Source organism: Phasianus colchicus, chromosome 4 (assembly GCF_987193195.1).
Source record: "Phasianus colchicus chromosome 4, bPhaCol1.hap1.1, whole genome shotgun sequence".
In the NCBI taxonomy this organism is placed as follows: domain Eukaryota; kingdom Metazoa; phylum Chordata; class Aves; order Galliformes; family Phasianidae; genus Phasianus; species Phasianus colchicus.
Window position 1 is genome coordinate 2,273,432 of NC_143439.1, and position 20,703 is coordinate 2,294,134.

General features: G+C 38.5%; 1 long non-coding RNA gene across 3 annotated transcripts; it reads right to left on the minus strand.

Moving 5' to 3' along the window:
- Positions 1-13,022: 13,022 nt before the first annotated feature.
- LOC149918004 (uncharacterized) lies at positions 13,023-18,797 on the minus strand. Of its 3 annotated transcripts, none has more exons than XR_016466275.1 (4): positions 18,761-18,797; positions 18,332-18,407; positions 18,084-18,162; positions 13,023-13,465 (listed from the first exon to the last, which is right to left on the minus strand). It is a non-coding gene; the product is annotated as an uncharacterized LOC149918004 (long non-coding RNA). The 3 variants fall into 3 exon arrangements; XR_016466276.1 differs by lacking the exon at positions 13,023-13,465 and adding an exon at positions 17,041-17,297; XR_016466277.1 differs by lacking the exons at positions 13,023-13,465; positions 18,084-18,162 and adding an exon at positions 13,473-14,798.
- Positions 18,798-20,703: the final 1,906 nt, after the last annotated feature.

A 20,703-nucleotide genomic window follows, 5' to 3' on the forward strand; every position in this document is an offset into this window, starting at 1 on the left:
GTGTCCTCAGCAGCTCACTGTGTGCCAAGGCAGATGGAGGAGAAAAAGAATAGAAGTAATAATAAGAGAAAAAATGTTATCAGATCAGCCATCCTGATAGCCACCAGCATGCTAGTAGAAACACTATTGCTAAATGCATTGTTGGCATCCAGACAAAGAAAAAAGATCCTGGGGTCTTCTGTGTTGACCTGTGAGGGTGACTAAGAAAGCCACACAGCTTTTGAAAACCAACAATATCAGTGTGCTTCATAGCTCTCTTTCTCTAGGTGGGTCTTACATGACAAAATACATAGTGACTGGGCAGCCTTTGAAGAAAATCCCTGAACACAAGACAAGCAAAACATCTCCAGAGTCAGTACAAAGGGCCCATGAGCAGGGACTTGTGCTTTCCTAACAAGTCACGTTGGATTTCAAGGCACATAACATGTGTATCCACATGATTGTATTTCATAAATTCTGTCCACTGATGGAAGAAGCATTTCTCTTCCCATCCAAGTAGACAAGCTGACACAATCCACTTGCCCTCAGAAAAACCTGGCTGCAGTTGGTGGGCTTTAACATACAGATTGGTCTGGAAACTCGTATGCAAGGCACATTGCCACAGTCCCAACTGGGAAAGACTTGTCTTAAGTTCTTGAACTTAAGCATTTTTTTCTAAATATCTACATAGGTATATCTTGTGAACATGGTGGTGGTGACTATCCTGCTAAGTCCCTTCTGTGTTTAATACCTGAAGCTCTCTTTGTTCTCAGCTGCACTTTATAAAACCTTCTCCTTAACAAAACACATGCTTTCAGCCAGTTCCCAGCCCAGCACTTCCTAAGTGGCTGCTGGAAGAAAGCTTTTTCTATTATTGCACAAATGGCAACTTTTTCATGTGTCTTGCAGCCATTTATCCTTATTTTGCACATTCATTCTACTGAGCTATTGTGGGTATCACATCAGTTTGAAAAGTTACAATGGTAATATGGAATTTGGCAAGGTAGGAAATGAGCTTTTGATGAGCAGTTACTTAGTAATTGTTTTCTTTGTACTGATTAGAACAGCAGGCTTTCTTTTCTACTCCACCTGGTACACATTGCTTGTGGTTTTGTTTTCTTTTCTTTTTCTCTTCTCTTCTCTTCTCTTCTCTTCTCTTCTCTTCTCTTCTCTTCTCTTCTCTTCTCTTCTCTTCTCTTCTCTTCTCTTCTCTTCTCTTCTCTTCTCTTCTCTTCTCTTCTCTTCTCTTCTCTTCTCTTCTCTTCTCTTCTCTCCTCTCCTCCCCTCTCCTCCCCTCTCCTCCCCTCCCCTCCCCTCCCCTCCCCTCCCCTCCCCTCCCCTCCCCTCCCCTCCCCTCCCCTTCCCTCCCCTCCCCTCCCCTCCCCTCCCCTCCCCTCCCCTCCCCTCCCCTCCCCTCCCCTCCCCTCCCCTCCCCTCCCCTCCCCTCCCCTCCCCTCCCCTCCCCTCCCCTCCCCTTCTTCCCTCCCCTCCCCTCCCCTTCTTCCCTTCCCTTCTTCCCTTCTTCCCTTCCCTTCTTCCCTTCCCTTCTTCCCTTCTTCCCTTCTTCCCTTCTTCCCTTCTTCCCTTCTTCCCTTCTTCCCTTCTTCCCTTCTTCCCTTCTTCCCTTCTTCCCTTCTTCCCTTCTTCCCTTCTTCCCTTCTTCCCTTCTTCCCTTCTTCCCTTCCCTTCTTCCCTTCCCTTCTTCCCTTCCCTTCTTCCCTTCCCTTCCCTTCTTCCCTTCCCTTCTTCCCTTCCCTTCCCTTCTTCCCTTCCCTTCCCTTCCCCCCTTCCCTTCCCCCCTTCCCTTCCCTTCCCTTCCCCCCTTCCCTTCCCTTTCCTACAGGCTGACTGTTATTTGCTGACTTTTTAGGCAGCCATTTGTTCCAGGGGAGCTCACTTTCTTGCCCTTTGGCAAGATAATTAATGATCTGAAATAGAAATAACTGAATTCCTTTGGTCAAGGCATGTATCAAACTTTAAAACAGGTCAGTAAAAATGGTTAACAGTATCTGAGTATAGTACACTGAGGAAAAAATATGGCAAATTATGACATTAATATTTATTTAATTTTATTAATCCCAGGTTAATCTAGAAAACTTAAAATTTAAAATTTAATTATGAAAACAGCATGTTTACATGATTTCCTCAAGAGAGCAGTTAATATATGGCTTGTTAAATCAGTATCTTTATTATCTTTGTTTGTTCTTACTTTCCCTACTTAATAAATATAACATTAACTGTTCTTCAGAGGCAATTATCTTTCATAAACAAGTCAATTACCTTCATTACTAATTTTATGAGAAAGACAAATTTTATATGCTAATAAACGTATTTTGTCCTTAAGTTCTTTTGTGATTTTGCATAACAGCAAATTCCTTAAGGCATCTGGTAAGAATTTGCTATGAAGTATTGATGATCATTTTTCCTGGAGCTCAAGTGGGTGCAGTAACACCAGGAAATGTTTTACAGATTTTCCTTCGATGCTGATCACTTATGTCTTGATCTCCAGTGGATTGGCTGCTTGCTCTCTTTCTAATAACGATTACATTACCATTCATTACTATTACTATTATTACCACCAGCATTATCATTAATATTATTGGATCTGGAAGAAGAAGCGGACAGAGATGAGAAATAAAACTATATTTAAAAAGCAATACAGTGCATAGTGTGGCTCACATGCCCAGAGCTTCTACAATCTGACAGTATATAGAAGCTTGTGACATACATCTTTAATGATATAATGTTTCTGTTTTGTCTAAAAAGTGCTCCAGAGGATTTTCTCTTCTTTTTCTAGTGGATTAAAGGGAGATCTCCTAGCTTAATTGTCTCAGTTTTTAGTATATTGTTCTTTGAACATAGCCTCAGTGATTGCCCAGAGCAAAAGCCGTGGATATTAAAAACCTGGATGAAACACTTCACAACCTGACTGGGGTGAAGAGAGCCTCATTAAGCTTCAGTCTTCTATTTATTGTTAGGTCTTGACAATTGTATAGCTCTCATTTTATGGCCTGGTCCACTGAACTGGGTGAGACCCATGGACGCTCAGCATCCTTGGCACTCTGTCCATTGCCTTTATTTTGACCCCCACATTTTGGCAAAGACAACTGAATTTGAAGGCTACATGCCCCTTGGTAAAGCCTTCAAAAGGGCTTATCGCTATGGCTAGGGCAAATTTTAAATAGAAAAGACCATTCAAACAGCATTTTTTACAGAGTTGGTGTACTTACAGAGCACTATACCAGTTTTTCTGCAGGCAGGGCTCTTACTGAAATTATTTACTTAATACCCATTGCCTCACTCTTTGCTCAAATACACAGCTCTATCATCTTCAGGAGGTAGAAGGTTCTTGGTTTACTTACTCATGTCTACAAGCACAAGAAAAAATTGCTACACGTTTTTTTTCCCCTTAAAATATGTTCAATGATTTTATCATTCAGGATTTATGATTATGAACCACTGAATTTCTCTATCCATAAACACAGTAGTGAGTGCACAGAAGAATAATCTCGTACTTTTTATGCTTTTCTATTATATTTAACTGGTGATGACTTTGAACAGAAGGAAAAGTATAAGCCAAGGAGATACACTATGGAGAAATTTCCTTGTTTATAATGGAGTGATGTTTATCTCTGATCTTTTGATAACTAAACATAACTTTGTGAATCTTCATGCTGTAATATTTCTCTGGAACGAGGTCATGCTGTAAGTTTCTTATTTAACACCTAGGCAGTTCAGTTTCTACCAGAAGATCAACAGAAGAATTTGCTGGTTAGTTCTAATCACTACCAGGTAGTCGACGGGGAGTTATTTGGGCCCAAGTCCATCACCAACACATAGGTGGTAAACAAACTGTGTTTGCAATTGAGAGTAAAGCCCCTCATCTGCTGCCCTGATAAATCCTCCTGCAGAATCTGTGGAGATGTCAGCATACTTCTCGAGCTGCTCAAAGTTTTTTTGCACATCTCTGCAGTATCTGCAAAGCACCTGCTGGCAGCTGGAGGAGCAGACCTCTCCACAAGAGAAAATGCTGACAGAAGAGTGATGAGCTAGAGAGTTGCACATGATTCTTTTTCTCAGCTGTCAGCATGCTTAATTTCGTCTTTCCTTTCATAAGAACTTTGTTTAAGCTGAACCAGTATATCCATTTCTAATTTCCTGCCTTATTCTCTCTGCTTTCATGTATTCCTCATGTATCGGCTTCATCCCTTATGCACCAGATTAGAAACCCCTAGCTTCATAGACCCAGGTTTGTGGCTTGGTACTTGCTTTATAGAATTTTCAGTCTTGAAATGCAGTTTTTCAAGAAGGCCTGAACACAGAAGCAAAGCTTCAAGGATAAGTGTTTGTTCAGAACTGCCACCATTCAAAACCCAATAAAAACATCTTGGTGCTACATATAACAAATTCCAGGTGCAAAGTTTTAGGTCCAAACAGAGGTCATTGTAATTTTATCATTATCCATATTTTATCATATGGAACTACCTGTGAAAAGGTAGTTCCAGTCAGTAAATTATTTAAATGGCACAAGAAGCATAAAAGGAGCTTTAGTAAGTAGGAATAGTAAATAAACAGTTTTTTTTTTTTTATGGTAGATGGAATAAATTTGATGGGCTTAAATTGCAACCATTAAGATTCACACTTTTAGCTATTCTTCTCACAAGGATATCAAAGCAGTGGGGATGTAGTCTGGGAAGGCAGATAAATCCACCTTGTGAGAAGTGCACGGCAGACAAACATGTGCAGTGAATGGCATACAGACAGTCCTTCCTGACTTCAAGGAAGCTGATGGACAGATCTGTGAGTATGTAATCAGCCCTCTAATTGCATTAGGTGGTAACAATCCAGAATTAAAACAAGTGGCAGACTCAAGTAATTAATTGCATTCCTCTGAACCAGAAATCAGTGATGACTTTTGCAGAGAGGATATCAGACAACATAGTTCCTGCTTTCATTCCAAACTCATAGCAGAGACAGGAATACTAAACACATTCCTTTCTTTGATTTGCTATATCTACCTCATGCTTCATTGACAGTTTCTGTCTGCATATACGTATATAATTAGCATCAAAAAAAGAAGTAGCTTTGTCTTCTTCCTGCAGACTACAAAGATATAATACACATGAAGTAATTAGATATTTTGGCTCCTGTAATATCCACAGAATACAATCTCTGCAGAGCAATGAACTGCCAATGGTAGACCTGTCCACGAGGATGCAGCCAAGGGTGCAGGATGGCAGCTTTCTTTGTAATTGAGTACTTCAGAGTTAGATGAATCAAGATAAATTTGCACTCTTCTGTGAAAAGGTGATGTTTGTTACTCTGAAAACCAGCATAATGCTTAGCATAGTATTTGCTGTAAGTAAAGAATTGAACGGAGAAGGCTTTGAGTATAGCCGTATATATTTCTGCATAGTATCTCTGCATTGCATTTGAAGAAGTGAAAAATATACAAAGAACAAAAGCAAAAAATTGTGCAAAATCTCTGTCATCAACAACAAAAAACCTACTTGTTTGAACAGGGGCTATCATACCTGCTTTGTCATAGACATCGTGCATATGGCTGCCTCACATCACATTCTCAGCCTTCTTATTCTCCACTCTTAACTAGTCATCTTCTCATCTCCAAAATACAGCACAAGTGACTCTTCTCTTTTAGCTCAGTTTCTTTTTTATTACCTGCCTTGGATGTATCAGTCTAACCATTAAATTTTACACTTTTTTTTTTTTCTGTAAAGTCTTTACATACATGACCCAACAAACATAATGTATTGATGTACTCCGGCTGTGCTATGCCTCTCCTGCCTCATATTGCTTACATCTCCTAGTCAAACCTGCATGTCACCGAATGAAGAAATGCAAAACATGCTGCAATGATTCTGGTTGCTCAAAAAAAAAAAAAAAAAAATCAGAGAAACAATCATTTATCTTCAGAACTGTTTTTAGTTTATTTCTTATTACTCGCCTGAAGGTAGGACAACCAACAATACATTCTCTTTTTTTTCCATAACACTCTGATCTACTCTTCTAATCCTTATGGATAAGGGTTGTCAGGGTCCTTAGGCAAAGGAGACAAAGGGAGCTTCTCCAACAGCACCGTGATGGGAATTTAAGCTAAAAATAGCATAACCTCCAATGATACCTATTCTTCTTTTCATACTACATACCATATTTTCCTTTAAATGACTGCATGCCTGTGTACCCTTCCATAAAGGAGCATCTATTTTTTCATTTAGTTTTGGCTCACTGACTTCATCAAAGGCTTAACGAGCATAAAGAAGAGATAGACAGCTGAATACACTCTACCTTTTTGACATAACAGAGTGGGGATTATGCTACACAGACAATTTGATGATAGACTGTACAGAGCATGTCACATATATTTTTTTAAAAGCGAGCTCTTTACAGCAAGCTGTCTGGCTGAGCATAAAGGCTTTTGTAATATGATTTGAAGGACAGGATGAGAAAAAAAGGCAAGTTACTGTATTGAACAACTTCACTTAATTGCAAATCACCGAGTTGGTTACGCAGGAGGTATCTGAGGATGCAGGTACAATTTTAATGACTATCTCCCCCAAAAGCAGAGCGCTTCTGTTTGTTCAAGACAAATTAGTTTGGCATGGTGCTCAGTGTGTTCTTTGTTTATGCCATTAAGGTAGAACAGTTTAAGGAGTGAACAGAGAAAATTTGCTCTCTGCAGATTTTTTGTTAATTTTTTTTTTTTTTTTTGAAGCCGGAATTGCATTTTGTATTCTTATAATATTGTCCACAAACTTTAGGCCCTAAACATCTGTAGTTTATGAACTGCATCTTTACAGATTAAAGACGTAGGTCAAAGTTTCTTCTGTTAAATTCTTCTATTTTATAAACAGCAGAGCGTCTTCAGTATCAAAGGCAAACATTCTCCTTTTCCAGGGATATCTTATAGCTTTGTCATCAGAGTCTTTCTTCAGAAATGAAAGAGCTAGAATCAAATACTCTCTCTCCAGGAGCCAGAGAAAGGATCTCTCACATTTGTAGTAGATGAAAGGGCCAGGGGAATCACTCATAGTTCTTTTCTATTTTGGTGAAAAAGGACCAACTTGGCCCAGCTACAGGTCCAGTTTTGTCCCCAGAGATGCATCTCAGATAGAGAAAAAAGTTCTTCATTCAACTGGAAACCAAGAACAAAACTATCTGGGTTCAAACTGACTCCCATTGCTTGGGGTCCCTGTTGGTGGCTCATGTCCACGGCTAACTTGTACACCTTCCTCAGTCATTCAGTCTTCTTGAGCTTAGCACTGAGCTTATGTTTTCTTAGCACACGTAGAAAAGATTCACAGGGTTAGTTTATTAATATGCCACTTATTATCCTCAGCAAGTGTCAAGTGAAATCCAATCAAGAGGAACTGCAGGTGCAACGGGAATTACCAACTGATGCTACATAATTCTAAATAATCCCTTTGGTAGAACTACAACTGATCTCTCCAATGTTTTCCTGTAAGCCAATTAGAAACTAACAACTGAGTCTGGAAGACATAAAATAGAATCATAGAACAGAATAGAAAATATTAGAAGTCTGCTTTACTTCCTTTATTTACCACAAGAACCACAATAATCTGCCTTTAGAAGAAAAGATGCTCAACAGAAATTTATAGGGAGAATGATTTGTAATGAGTTATAAATTCAGTTCAGATGAGAAGTACAGCCAGAATAATTTGGATACTTGTAGAAAGAATAAGCCTTCTTCAAGCTGTTCTAATTTTTCTAAAAACTTTTTTACTTAACATTTAAGGCACGTGGTCAAAAAAAATCCAACAAATACAAAATATTCCACTGCAAATTATAGCTATTTCTTTCAACTCACAGTGCTTCTGTTACTGCATGCTGTCCTTCAGTTTTGGCACACTAAAAACTCTTGCTCAACTAATTGTAAGAATCACAGCCTCAACATAGATATTAATTTAAGAAAAATAATCACTGTTATGCCATTGTTTTTGAACCCTTCACCTCTTTCCAAAGAGTCCAAAAGCACTTATCTTCTTGAAGGTAAGCAAGGGGATCTTTTTGCATTTTTTGTTAAATTGAAGAAAGATACCAGGCTTGTTTCAACTCTCAGCTTTCTCCTTCATTTTCCCCAATATCATTATTATTTTCATTATGCATTGTCTACACTGAGTTTAAGTTCCCTGAGGCATGGCCTGTTTACTCTGTATTATGAAGTTATTAGACATTTGTTCATGTTTTTTGTACTTCAGGTGGATTCCTCAAGTAGCTGTGATATTCTGGACTGTTCTCCACTAGGACATAAACACTCTCACCCCAAAGTGACGTGCATGCATCTAAGAGTAATGACTACACAAATCAGCCCAAAGACTGGTGGACACTTCTATCTACATGGTGCATTGCACAAGAGATAACCAGAAAAGAAGTTATATGAAGGATGCCGGGGAACCGTGGAGGAGGAGATAATTCTGATGTGCAACTTCAGAAAACTGAATGTTTGTTGAGGCACAAAGAAGTGTGCGTTATTTGGTGAAGGCTATATGAGATTAATTCAACAAAATCATTAAGTGACAGGATTTTCAGATACAGTTGCATAAATCTGCATGCCTGCTATGAATTTTCTCTCTTGCTGATCATTTTTGGAAGTTAATTCTATCAGAATACTTTTTGCACGGAACAATAAATAAACAGAAATGGAAATCAGTGAGATAAGGTCTTAAATTATTTCACGTACCGTTGTATAGTCATTTTTGAACAAATTGGTTTCTTTTGTTGCTGAAAGATTAAATTCTTGTCTATTAGAAGGATCAGAAAACACTACTGTACTCTGCAGATAGTAATCAAAGTGGATTTTATATTTTGAACTATTATTTCAGCAGAATGAGGTACGAATATCAGGATGCAATGCTACCTTTAGGCAAGTCGTGTTTCACTGCACATTCCATGGGAGATGCCATTGACATGGAAAGCATGGCATGTGTAACCCTAGGAAACTGGCCTTCAGAATCATCCACAATCAAATAACTCTGCTCACCTACAGTCCAGGTGCAGGAGATTCAAAGCCAGTCTGTCTAGAAGATGTGTTCTTTAGTGGTGTAAAATGAATTAGATCAATTAATAATTTTTTTGGTAGTGATATGAATCCTTCTGTTAAAATAGCCAGAATTTTACCTAAACTAATCTAGCAGGAGGCACAAAATAGGTAAAAAAAGCAATTTAAAAATCTTCAAAGTGCTCTTATTTGAACTGTGCACATGAAACACTGGTCTAATGTGTTCCTGGAGAGTGAATTCAGTTAAGCATAATATTCTGTTAAATTCACTGCTAAAATATTTATCTTGCACTGAGGGTTAGTTAAGACCATGCAGTGGGCATGCTCTGTTTTCATGCTTTCATCCTGCTGAGGTCCAGAGATGGGCCATTCCAACACATCCAGGTTGCTTGGGCCCCACACTCAGCTCTGCACCTACCTTTGGGGCCATATTCTTAGAGCTGTTTTCCATCAGGGAAAGCACAAGATTTGGGGCTGCATTTCCTTCCAGAACTTGATTTATAAATAGTTTATAGAAGATAGTTAAATTATTGATGGATGTTAGATGTGAGCTACAGATATGAGTAGCCAGTATTATGAATGGTAGAGCACACAGCCAAAAGGGGAGTTGGACCAGACAACCTCCTCAAGCCCCTCTCATTTCAGCCATTCTGGTGTTCTTGGTTTGCTAAAGAGCACTGGGAGCCATACACACCTCAGTGCATTTGAGATCTGCCACTTCAGAAAACTGAATCCAGGCTCCTCACCAAGATTATCAGTCATCCTCCATAGGAAGAACAGAGCTTGCAAAAAGCTTAACACGGTCAAGATGTTTCCAGGCATTACTTCTACCCTTGAAAGATGTTTCTGACTTGACGTGAAAATTATAGATCGTAGTGACAGCAGGTTTTTTGGGCGTTTCTTTGCATTTTTTACTGTATCTATATTGACATTTTCCCTGAACATTATTCCTTAAGCAGCATTATTTTCTAGGTAATCGTTCCTCAGTCTGTATTTCTGATGCAGGTCGGGAAGACAGGGCTGCACATACAACTCTTAGTCCCAATGCCTCATAACTGTTTAATCTCTGCATGCTGAGTCCTATCATCTGATGGAAACACTTTGTTTCCAGCCTATAGGCATGGAATGGGGACTGTAGGTACAGATCAGTTTCTTAAGAGTATCACTTTTATCCAGTTTTCATGGTATCACACACCCTTAGCTCTGATTTATAAGGGTGGATTCTCAGTAATCACGTTGTCCACATAGCATTAGCTGGGGGAGGCACGTGCAGGGAGAGTGCAAAAATCAGTTTGCTGTAAAAGCTGAAATCAGTTTAAAATTTGCATTTGGGAGATCAGACAGATCTCACTTCACTGCTTCTAGAACACAGGGATACGTGTTATGTTCAAAATACATACAGTATTTTTACATTCTTAAAATTAAATAGAACTATTTGAACAGCACTGAATTATTGCTTAATGATGTAAAAATGAAATATCATTAGGATGATTATAATGTAATCACAACAAGAATTCGTCTCTCCTATCAGTTTTTACTTAACATAATAATTAGAAGCTTAAATTTATTGCAGGAATGTAAGAACTGTGGTAAGGAATGTAATTAACCTTAGACTGGTAACATACTGACATGCAAGGAGCCATGCATTGACAACCCACCACATCTCATATACGTAGGTCCTTTGCCATGATGATTTCCATCCTGTTTGTTTTTTTGCTTTTATTTTTCAAATTACTTATGAACTTGTGTTCAGTAAGGCACATCTTTCTTTGAAACTAAACTGTTACAATTCATTAATTGGAAAAACAACAACAAAAAAGCATGAGTTTTGTTCTGCAAGATTCACTTCAGCAAAGGACAAAGCAATCATTTCACCACAATTCCCTGAAATTACATTCTATTTTTTCCCCACATATCTGTTTCTTAGGATTCAATATATGATGATTCAACTGCAAATATATTTGGAAAATAAATAGCCTGTAAACAATATAAACTGTTTAAAATAACACTGGTGTTTTACTTTTCAGGTATTACAAATGCACTTCTTCTGAGGGACAAACATAATGGTTTGGCTTTATGTTTGAGCAAAGATTATAAAATTGTATTACATTTCCACATTAATCTAAGAGTATGTGATTCTTTTTGCATTTAATCCCTTTTTATAGAGACAATTGCCTTGCTCTTGGTAAACTGGGATTGATCAAATAAGCTGGCTGAAGACTGCAAATCTTTTAAAGGAAAACCATTCATTTATGAAATGTGACCACAATTGAATATATAAAGGAATATAAAGGAAAGTACTTGAATATGAAATGTGGCTTTACAGGCACAATTATGAACTACATAATATTCATATGACTTTGTTTTCTGATTTCTTCCATGTAGTGCCTATGAAAACCATGCCCAGACTTCCAGAAGAACTGAATACGATGCAACCCATTGACTTCTAGTAGACTCATGGTATTGGTAAGGTCTCTGTGGCAAACCAGCATGATGTTTCAGAAGGCTTGAGAGGTGCACTTCTAACGTACCAGGAGGAAATATAACCCACCCCTTACTCTTTTACTTCATAATCATATTCCATCAAGTATTCTGCCAGCCCTCAATACAAGAAACACAATTGAACTCTACTTGATTTAGAAGGTATTCCAATCTGTATCACTCCATCATTCAAAAAGATTTATCCTCCTTTTCCAAGCAATGCCAGAACCAGGCACTGTCTCACCCCAGTCATCAGCATTATAATAAACTTCCTGCCAGCGGGAAGATATCTGAGCTAAGAAAACATAGTTTAATACACTACATTGATCCCATCAACTTTTGATATTTTATCCTTCATCAGGCACATGTTCAAGGGTTCTTGGGGAAGGTAGAAGTGAAATATACGAAGACTGGTTGATAGTTTGTATGCAATAAGCACTGTATTGATCTAAGTCATTTGCAAGGTAGAACGCTTGCTTCTATTCAGATTAAAGTGTTAGATAATTTGTCCCAGTTTTACCATTCCTATGTAGCTGAATCATCATCATCAGTATAGGTATGTGAAAATGTTTAGGGCAAGACACAACAATTTGGCAGGGGGTGGCAGGGGGACATACGGGTGTGTCAGCATGCAACTTAATGGGTTATTAAGTCCTAATTAAGTAGGCTATCAAAACATTTGTTTTTCTATTGAATTCTCATCTTTCTTTGAAGATGAACTTTACTCCATTTCAGAATGTAGCATTCATTCCAGTCTTGAGCACAATTTATATTTTAATATTCAGACTTTTAGTTTTCCTACAAAATTAAGTGGATAAATAATTGTCTATGATATTCCTATTCACTAAGTGCAGGCAGTCCTATAGCTAATGTGTGCCCAGTGACAGCAGATCTGCAGAGCGTGTTATTCACCTGAGATTAGTGATCTTGGCACTAGACAGGAGTAAATGCCTGAGGAATTCTGATTAACCATTCTAAAGGCATACTGTCATATGCTGTGCCAAGATAAAGCTCAGGAATATATTTAAGATGCATTTTTACACTGTGGCTTTCTCGTAAGTCTAAGATAGATTTTCACCTGATTGAGATGGAAAGAACACCTCCCTGACTGCTACATAGCAGAATCATAGAATCACCAAGGTTGGAAAAGTCCTACAAAATCATCCAGCCCAACCATCAAGCATGACAAACATCCTATCACTAAAAGAACAGAAATTTTAACCTCTGTAAAATGTTAGGTCTTTAAAGTTACAAACTTGGGGCCAGGTGCTTGTAAGTGTTGAAGATGTCTTAAAATAAACCAAAAAGGCTGTTCCACGTATAGAAGTCATGGTTGTCACCGGATAACTTTAAAGATGTTAAATGAATTTTGGGCACAGTTCCTCCCTCCACCCATCAGAACAAGGATGGTTACAGCTTTCCCATTTGTGATCCAAACAAAATGGTGATGGGATTTCTTCCAGAAGAGGAGAAACTAACAAAACATGGATTTTCTGCTCTGCAGAAGAGATGTTTTCTGTCCTGTGTCAACAGGAGCTGGAACTATAAGATAGGCATGCTAGATTCTTCAGCTGGCCACAGATATGATATGAACAACATAATGGACACAGTACTAAAACAGAGCTTTTCAAAGTACGTGTTAAATTATTACTGTTATTACACACACATACAAGAAAAAGCTATTTTTATCTCTAAAACAGCAAACAGCTTTTTCTCTGACATTTTGTATTTAGCTTGATTACAGGTGTTACAAGCATCTGCCCATACACTCATCACTTCAACCTGCAGACACTAGCTCCATGTTTCATATTTTTCTTTTTCATCCTCTCCTCGTGGTCTGCCATTTTTTTTCCTCCAGCAGAGACTAATTAAAACCGATTTCACAGAGAACTTCCAATGCTTCTTTACCATTTCACAGGACTGCAAATGATCTCAGTGAGAGCCTTTTCACTGTCACTCTCAGCAATACTGAAAATAAGGAAAAAAAAAAGCACAACAGCCTGGATTCAATACAACAGCTGTACTCTTAACTTCTACTTAGGTGGCTAATTTATCTCAGGGAAGAGCCTAAAGCTTAAATGCTTTGTTGAGGTCAGATATATAGAAGCCAGATTTTATGCAATCACTTCTGAAATTCTCAGTCCTCTGCACACACGTACACTTTTATCTGCCCTCTGTTTGAACAATGGAAGTTTTTTTTTTTATTTCCTCCTTTTCTGTGTCATAGCCCATGTGCCTAATTCTACAGCCAACATTTGCCTGCTAGTCCACTATTTTACACTGTGATTCAAATGAGTTTATAAGCAGGAAGAGAAGGAAGGGAGGGACATTAATTTGATTCTTTTAATGTCTGTGAATTAAGATCTCCAGCTGTGGAAAACTAATGCAATGTATGGTCCTGCCAACATCAGCAGCCATGGAAGTGCCTGCTTCCAAGGATTTGTTTAGATTTTGGTGAACACATTCTGAACCAAAGATAGCTTGTTAGTTCTTGTTCATAATGAATTAGATAAAAAATACAAATCCTCACGGTATAACATATTTATTGACCTTATTTCTGCCAGCTTTGATGTTTGATTTTTCATTAGAAAAATTCATTGAATTTTTTGAATCTAGGAAACTAACTCTAGGGAAAAGTTCATGAATAAAGTATATGAATTAAAAAAATGACTTTTGTTAGAAGTATGACTGATGAAAACATTCAACTGAGAAAGCAGCACCGGCCCCAAGAAAAGGAATCTAGATATGCTCTTTTTTTCCTTTGAAAAACCATCAAAACTAAAGGGGGAGATATTTAATATTTTTTAATAAGTCTTGACTTATCTTTTCTTCAAAATTGATTTGGAAAACCTGCCAGCAACAGAAAACATCAAGAGCCAGGAGAGAAGCAATGCCTTACGGATCAGCTGCTATATTCCTGTAGGTTCATAAGTGTAAAGTATTCGATACTTATAACTAGCTGGAAAAATAACACCATCAATTATTCTAATAATTACAGAAAAGGCACATGGATGTTTTTAATGAACATTGCCCATTACAATCGAAAGATATTATATTGAATAAGCACAAACTACATAATTTTAGATCCCTGACATTAGAATAATTGTAAACAAGCTTGCCAGAATAGAAAAATATGGGAGAAAGGAAACAAACAAACAAGACAGATTTTAGCAGTGGTGTAGGATGGTCGGTCCTCTCTTATTAGGCACTGTGGATTGCTTGCCATTTCACTGTCATTAGATGCTGTTGGGTGTAGCAGTTGGATCTGTGACCTTTCTGCATTTTCAGCTGAATGTCAGAACTACAAGAATAAGCAGCAAAACCAATAGCACTCAGATTTTTGTGTACTCCTCTAACACAAAGCAGACCAAATGAAATCCCGACTGTATTAAAGACAACAATAAAAATCTCTCCTGCATTCATTCAATTTCATTTTAGCTTCTTTTCTTTTTATTACAGCAAGCTCAATATAAACACCAAGGAATAAAGAGTTTATCTGTGTAGCCTCTGCTTGGCATCTCCCGGATTTCAAAACTGCCACTTCTCAGACACGTTACTGTGAGCTGTTCTACAAGAACTGGGACACTTGGAGCCAGGGCAGGCTCAAGGTACTGCAGACAGCTTCTGTGCATCCCTAGGGATGACTAAGGCAACTACACCATTCCGCATGCTAGGTAGGAACACAGCATTGCTGTTAGATGACAAGGAATTCATGGCCTCTGACCTTCTATTCTGTCAAGTTCCCTCACTTCCTTCCATCTGTGTGTGTCAATTGTACCTTCTTCCTGCAGTCCAAGATATTTTTATGGTCACTATAAGTTGCTAGAGTTTGAAAGTTAAGAATCCCGGGCCTTTCAATCCCCCCTTCCCCCCCATGTCAGCTGTTTGTTAATGAAACCTGGGGGTGTTTTCCATAGCACTCTGTGAATTCAGAGCAAATACCTCCTTCTGCAGACATTTCCAGCTCACAAAGTTCTCAGGGATTGCACTTTAAACAGACAAGTTGTTCTGGTGTATCTAAGGGATTTGCACAGAGCTTAAGCTCAATGCACAGCTGAATGGTATTTGTGATTAAAAGGCAACTCTCAAAATCAAGTGGAAATAGATCCACCCACACTAGAAATAGATAGTCTTATAAACCTTTGAGGGCTGCTCACAAACATCACTAAACAGCTGACACCACAGAAAACAAAAGAATGTAGCACAAAAAAAATGGAATGCACTTTAATATTTTGTTACTATTATTTCATCTATTTACCCTCTGTGTGCTATTTTCCCTCATTCCATATTTATTAGGCCACTAACTGCTCATCTGCAAGGCCTCATTCTTCCTCCATAGCTCCACTGCCACATCCCCAGAGAGCTGCTGCCCTGTCACAGGGAGTTTTATATGAGCCTGAGGAGCTGGGAGAGCACAGAGGGTTGTCTCAAAGCACACCAAATCCTTTGAACAGAACAGATCCTGCTGCCAGGATCCAGCACAGTCTGCCAACTAGACCATGTTGTCCTACAACATGCAATAAGGTACATCAGAGAGGTGTCTCCTACAGAATCCAGTACATTCCAAAAGTCACCAGGAGTGAGCCATTGGCTCACGTGGCAGAATGACATCTGGTTTTGCAAATACACGTATGCATCTCCATCTCATTACTCTCCCACTGTATCAGTGGAGATGTCTGTAAATACAGCTTGTTCTATTACTGGAGTACAAAGAATAAAAGAGTTAGCAAGAAAAGGAAAAAAAAAGTTATATCCTCATCTATATGGAGTTGTGTCGTTTCTGATCACAGGCAGGAAGCAGGTAGAAAAACAAATAACCTCAGAGATGCTACTCAGGGTGAAGAGATATTAAAGAGCATAGTGGATGAAAGCGGTTGGATAAGCATTCTTCTGAGGCAGAATGTAAATGAAAAAAGATAAAATTGGTGGCTGAGGCAAAAACGTGCATCTTATCAATTGTAAAATTATCACAGTATCCAGTCTTTTCTTCTGACAAGAATAACAACAGTAAAATCTAAATTAATGAGTTAGAAACAACTCTAAAATGATGACCCAGCCTTTTTAAGAGAAGTAGTGGTATAATAGATATGTAGTGCTGATTGCAAAGTACAAGAAGGGGGATGGATCCTGAGAGAATACTGAAAACAACAAAAAGCAGTCAGGAGAAAGAATGGCTCACCAGTGATAGAGAGCATGAAAAGGTGCCTGTTTAAATCCATGATCAAACTGAAAAGGGGAACTGAAGAAAGCAAGGGTAGATGTCATCACAAGCTGGGCATAGAAAGGAAATTTCCTTGTCAAAAATGGTTATTGTCTTCTAATTATTTGATATACTTATATACTTACATGCTGGGAATAAGAAAGAGTGAAATAAGATAGTTATCTGCCAAATATTTTTATTCCTAATTTTCTCTTTTTCTACTCAAGAGTATTTTCTACTTCAAGAGTATTTGCATGCAAGAGGATCACATGGTATTCTTAAGTGGTTCTTACCACAGTCATGTTCTTTAATGAGTTTTTAGTAGTAGTACTGATCTGAAACACACATCACAACTCCATAGCATTTAGAAAGAAAAACATGGCAGTTAATTTATTATAATTAAGAAAGTGGCAATAAAAAAAGAAGAGGTCATTGAACAGAGCAACTAATCATTGCAAGCTGTCTTGTTAACAGCTATAGATTTCTTTCACAGTAGGAAAGACATCAATCAGAAGGAGAAAGGCCAATTGATATTCAGTTCCTTAGAGGTCACTTCTCACAATCAGAGTGGAAACTTCCAAATCTTCCTTGCTTTCTGCACTACAGTTCAAAATGGTTAGTTATAATATGATGCCAGCTAGGTTGGAAATGGTCTTTTAAAGCAGGATCCCTAGAGAAAGTATTTCTGTCTTTTGATCTTATCCTCATTCTGACTGGGGCAGACACCTCCTTCTGATGTGGTTACAAAGAGCTTGAAGCAGAATTCTGATCTAGCCTTATAGAAAATGGTGTTAATCATATCAGATAATATTTACAAATCTTGGTAGACATGTACCACACTTCCTTATGCTTTTATTCTCATAGAGATGTCAGCTGGAAGAGACTTCTGGAGGTAATCAAGTACAGCATTCTACCTGAAGCATGACTAAACCCAGCCTTATCTACTCAAGTCTCTAAAGATTTTACTTCATAACCACATTAGTAGCCTGTTCCACTACTGCTTTGAAGATTTTACTAACATTCAACTTTCACTTTTCAAATTATAACTTACAGCCATTTGTGACTGTCTGGGGATTTTCCATTACCATGATACTTTTTTCTTGGGAGTTCAGATCTGTCTTCTTGGTAATGCTCCCTCAGTAAGCTACCAGATCACAGAAATATATTCTTATAAACACATGCATCTACTGGTCAGATGAGTCATTATTTTACTTAGGTCAGTGAAGCCCAGGGAAGCTCAGCACTATACCACAGCTATTTAGTAAGTTTTTTTTTTTTTTTTTAAAAACCAGAAGCCATGAGACTTGAGCATCTCACAGGACAGAAAACTATTACAAAATCTGAAGTATTATCAACTACGTGTGAGAGCATTATTAGGATATGTACCTGCATTTCTTCTTAAGATTTCTTTTACTCTTCCCTTAGATGCGCCTTCACCCATTAGGGATGCCAAAGCTTACACTATCTGTGATGAAAAATATCCTATTTTAGGGAGCATTCCCTTTTTCAGTTAAGGTAGAAACAACAACAACCATGACCTAATTCTCAATGGAGCTAATGGTAACAGCTTGCTGCTCTTGCATAGATTTAGATTAAGATTTTCATGAGTGTTTCTAATGCTGATAAATGCTTACCCTCCTACCATGAGGCAAGGTCCACACTCAGATCTTCCTCAGTTCTGGAAAACTTTAAATCATAATATTGGGTTTTCTGGACAGAAGGTGAAAAAGGATTGGAAGTCAAGCAGAACATTAAGTAAAAAATTCACAGTGAAGAAAAATAAAAATAACTTCCTGATCTTATTGTAAATTAGAAGAAAGTATTTCCTTGTGAAAAAGCAGATGAAAGAAAATAACTACACATAGAGAATAATACAGTGTCTCCTTTAGAAAAGATTTTTACAGAACCAGCAGCATTCTCCACAGCTCAGAAACATAGAAGGAAAAAAAGCTATACACCTATCTCAGCATGTAACAAACAGAACAGTGATATAAGAAACATAATGACAAAGAAACTAATACAATAGAAAAGTGTTATATGGGAAGAAAAAAAAGGCAGCTCACCCATGACCAAAGCTCATAAAAGAGAACTCCACCAAGAAGGGACATCCAGAAAAAGATCCTTCTCCAGTGCCAGCCAGCCCTTAAATAAGGTCTTTCTGTCATACAGGTGAATTGCCTTCACCTGTGCTCCCAGGGCTGACTTGATCCTTTCCCCAGCTGCTCAATCAATAGTTCAGGCCATGACAACAATTCCCATACACTCCACCCCTTCACAGCAAGATCTAATGATTGGGATGGTTGAAGAGTGAGTCTTCCCTAATATAAGGATCTAATGCACTGTGACACTTGTCTTGTGAATCTTCATGGATAGGAATGCTGAAGAATGCATTAGCCAGGTCTAGGACACAATGGTAAGTTTCTATCTCCCTACTCAGTGTGTTCATTGAAAAGGCAATATAGGGAATGGCTGTGTGAATGGGTGGCATGATCTTGTTTAACTCTGTGTAATCCACTGTCACTCTCTACGTGCCACCTGGCCTCTGCACTGGCCATATGGGGAAATTATATGGGCTGCTTGCAGGCCTTATGATCTCTACTTTTTCTAACTACTGCACTGTTCTAGATATTTCTTCCTACCCCTTTCCCCTGGGAGTCTATCCTGTTTACTATTAGTGATTCTGCGTGGACTGGGAAGGGGAATAGGCTCATGTCTTGCATGGTGTCTTAATATTGCCTGTACTGCCCAGATACTAATACAGTTCTCTCTTTGTCTGAACTCTCCTATAGTTGTCTGGAGAATCTGACCTGATGTACTCAGGACTGGGGCAATAGACACTTTATACTCCCAGTGCGAGAGGCGCTCAACTCCCAGTTTCAACCATGTTTGGGTAACAGGAATGGTCTGTCCCTGAAAACCACCAATCATTACTCTGTTTCTTTGAAATTTAGTCAGATCACCATAAATGACAAGCTTCTGTGCCCATGTCCACCAATGCCGTAGCCTGTTATATGCTTTTTTGGGACCAAAAAAATCTTAAATTCTACATAGGGCTTCTGGTCCTGATTGGAGGTCGTGGTTAAAGGGGACCTAACATCCCCTGTCACGCCATAAACTGTCTGAGTGCCAGGTCTTTTTCCTCAGGTGGCTCGGGCATTGCATCTTGAGTTATCTGAGGAGGCTTTTTTCCTTCTATTAGGGACTATAAAGCCCTTCTAGGTTCCAGGTTTTTACTGGTATTTGTTGAATTATTTGTAACTCTGCTCTTTCAGGAGTATTTTGAAATTCCTAATCATCTTGCAACTATTTCCATAATTGAAGTACAATATAATTAGGTTGCTGGTCAATCTTGGTAAAGGCCAAGTATTAGGCCAAGAAATGTGGCATGCTGCCACTTAACCAATCTATTAATGAATGGCTTTCATCCTGGTGTGGTATGGTGGCATAAAATCTTTATCTGAGGGCAGGGTGTGAGGTGACAGATGCCAGCTTAGAAATTTCTGGTCCATTAACTACAACACTTTCTGCTGCTGGTTCCCATAATTTTACAAGCTAGTCTGGTATACCTTCCCTAAGCTTTTGTTGAAATTGCTGTACTAAGTCCATTAATCTGGTTGCTGTATTGGGGCAGGCTGTCACATACAGGTGAGTATAAGCACCAGGGCATTGATAAGGGGCACCCCTGCTGGTCTATCTTGTATTTTCTTTGTGTTTTGTGTTATTATAGGTCAGATCTCACAGGGATCCATCTCAGGTGGAGCTTCGAGATCCGACCTTGTAACTTTGTCTTTTGAATCATCCAGGTCCATTGAGTTAGAAGCCTGTGTATTTCCTAGTGCAACGTTCCAGACTTGGATGCACTTGGATTCGATGCACTTGGATGTATAGGAACATGGCACATGCTTTGCCAAGAAATGACCTACAGATCTGATTACGTTTTCTGTAGAAGCACGTACAAAGACAGATGCTCCACTTTTAGTAAACCATCAGAAAGATTTGAACATTC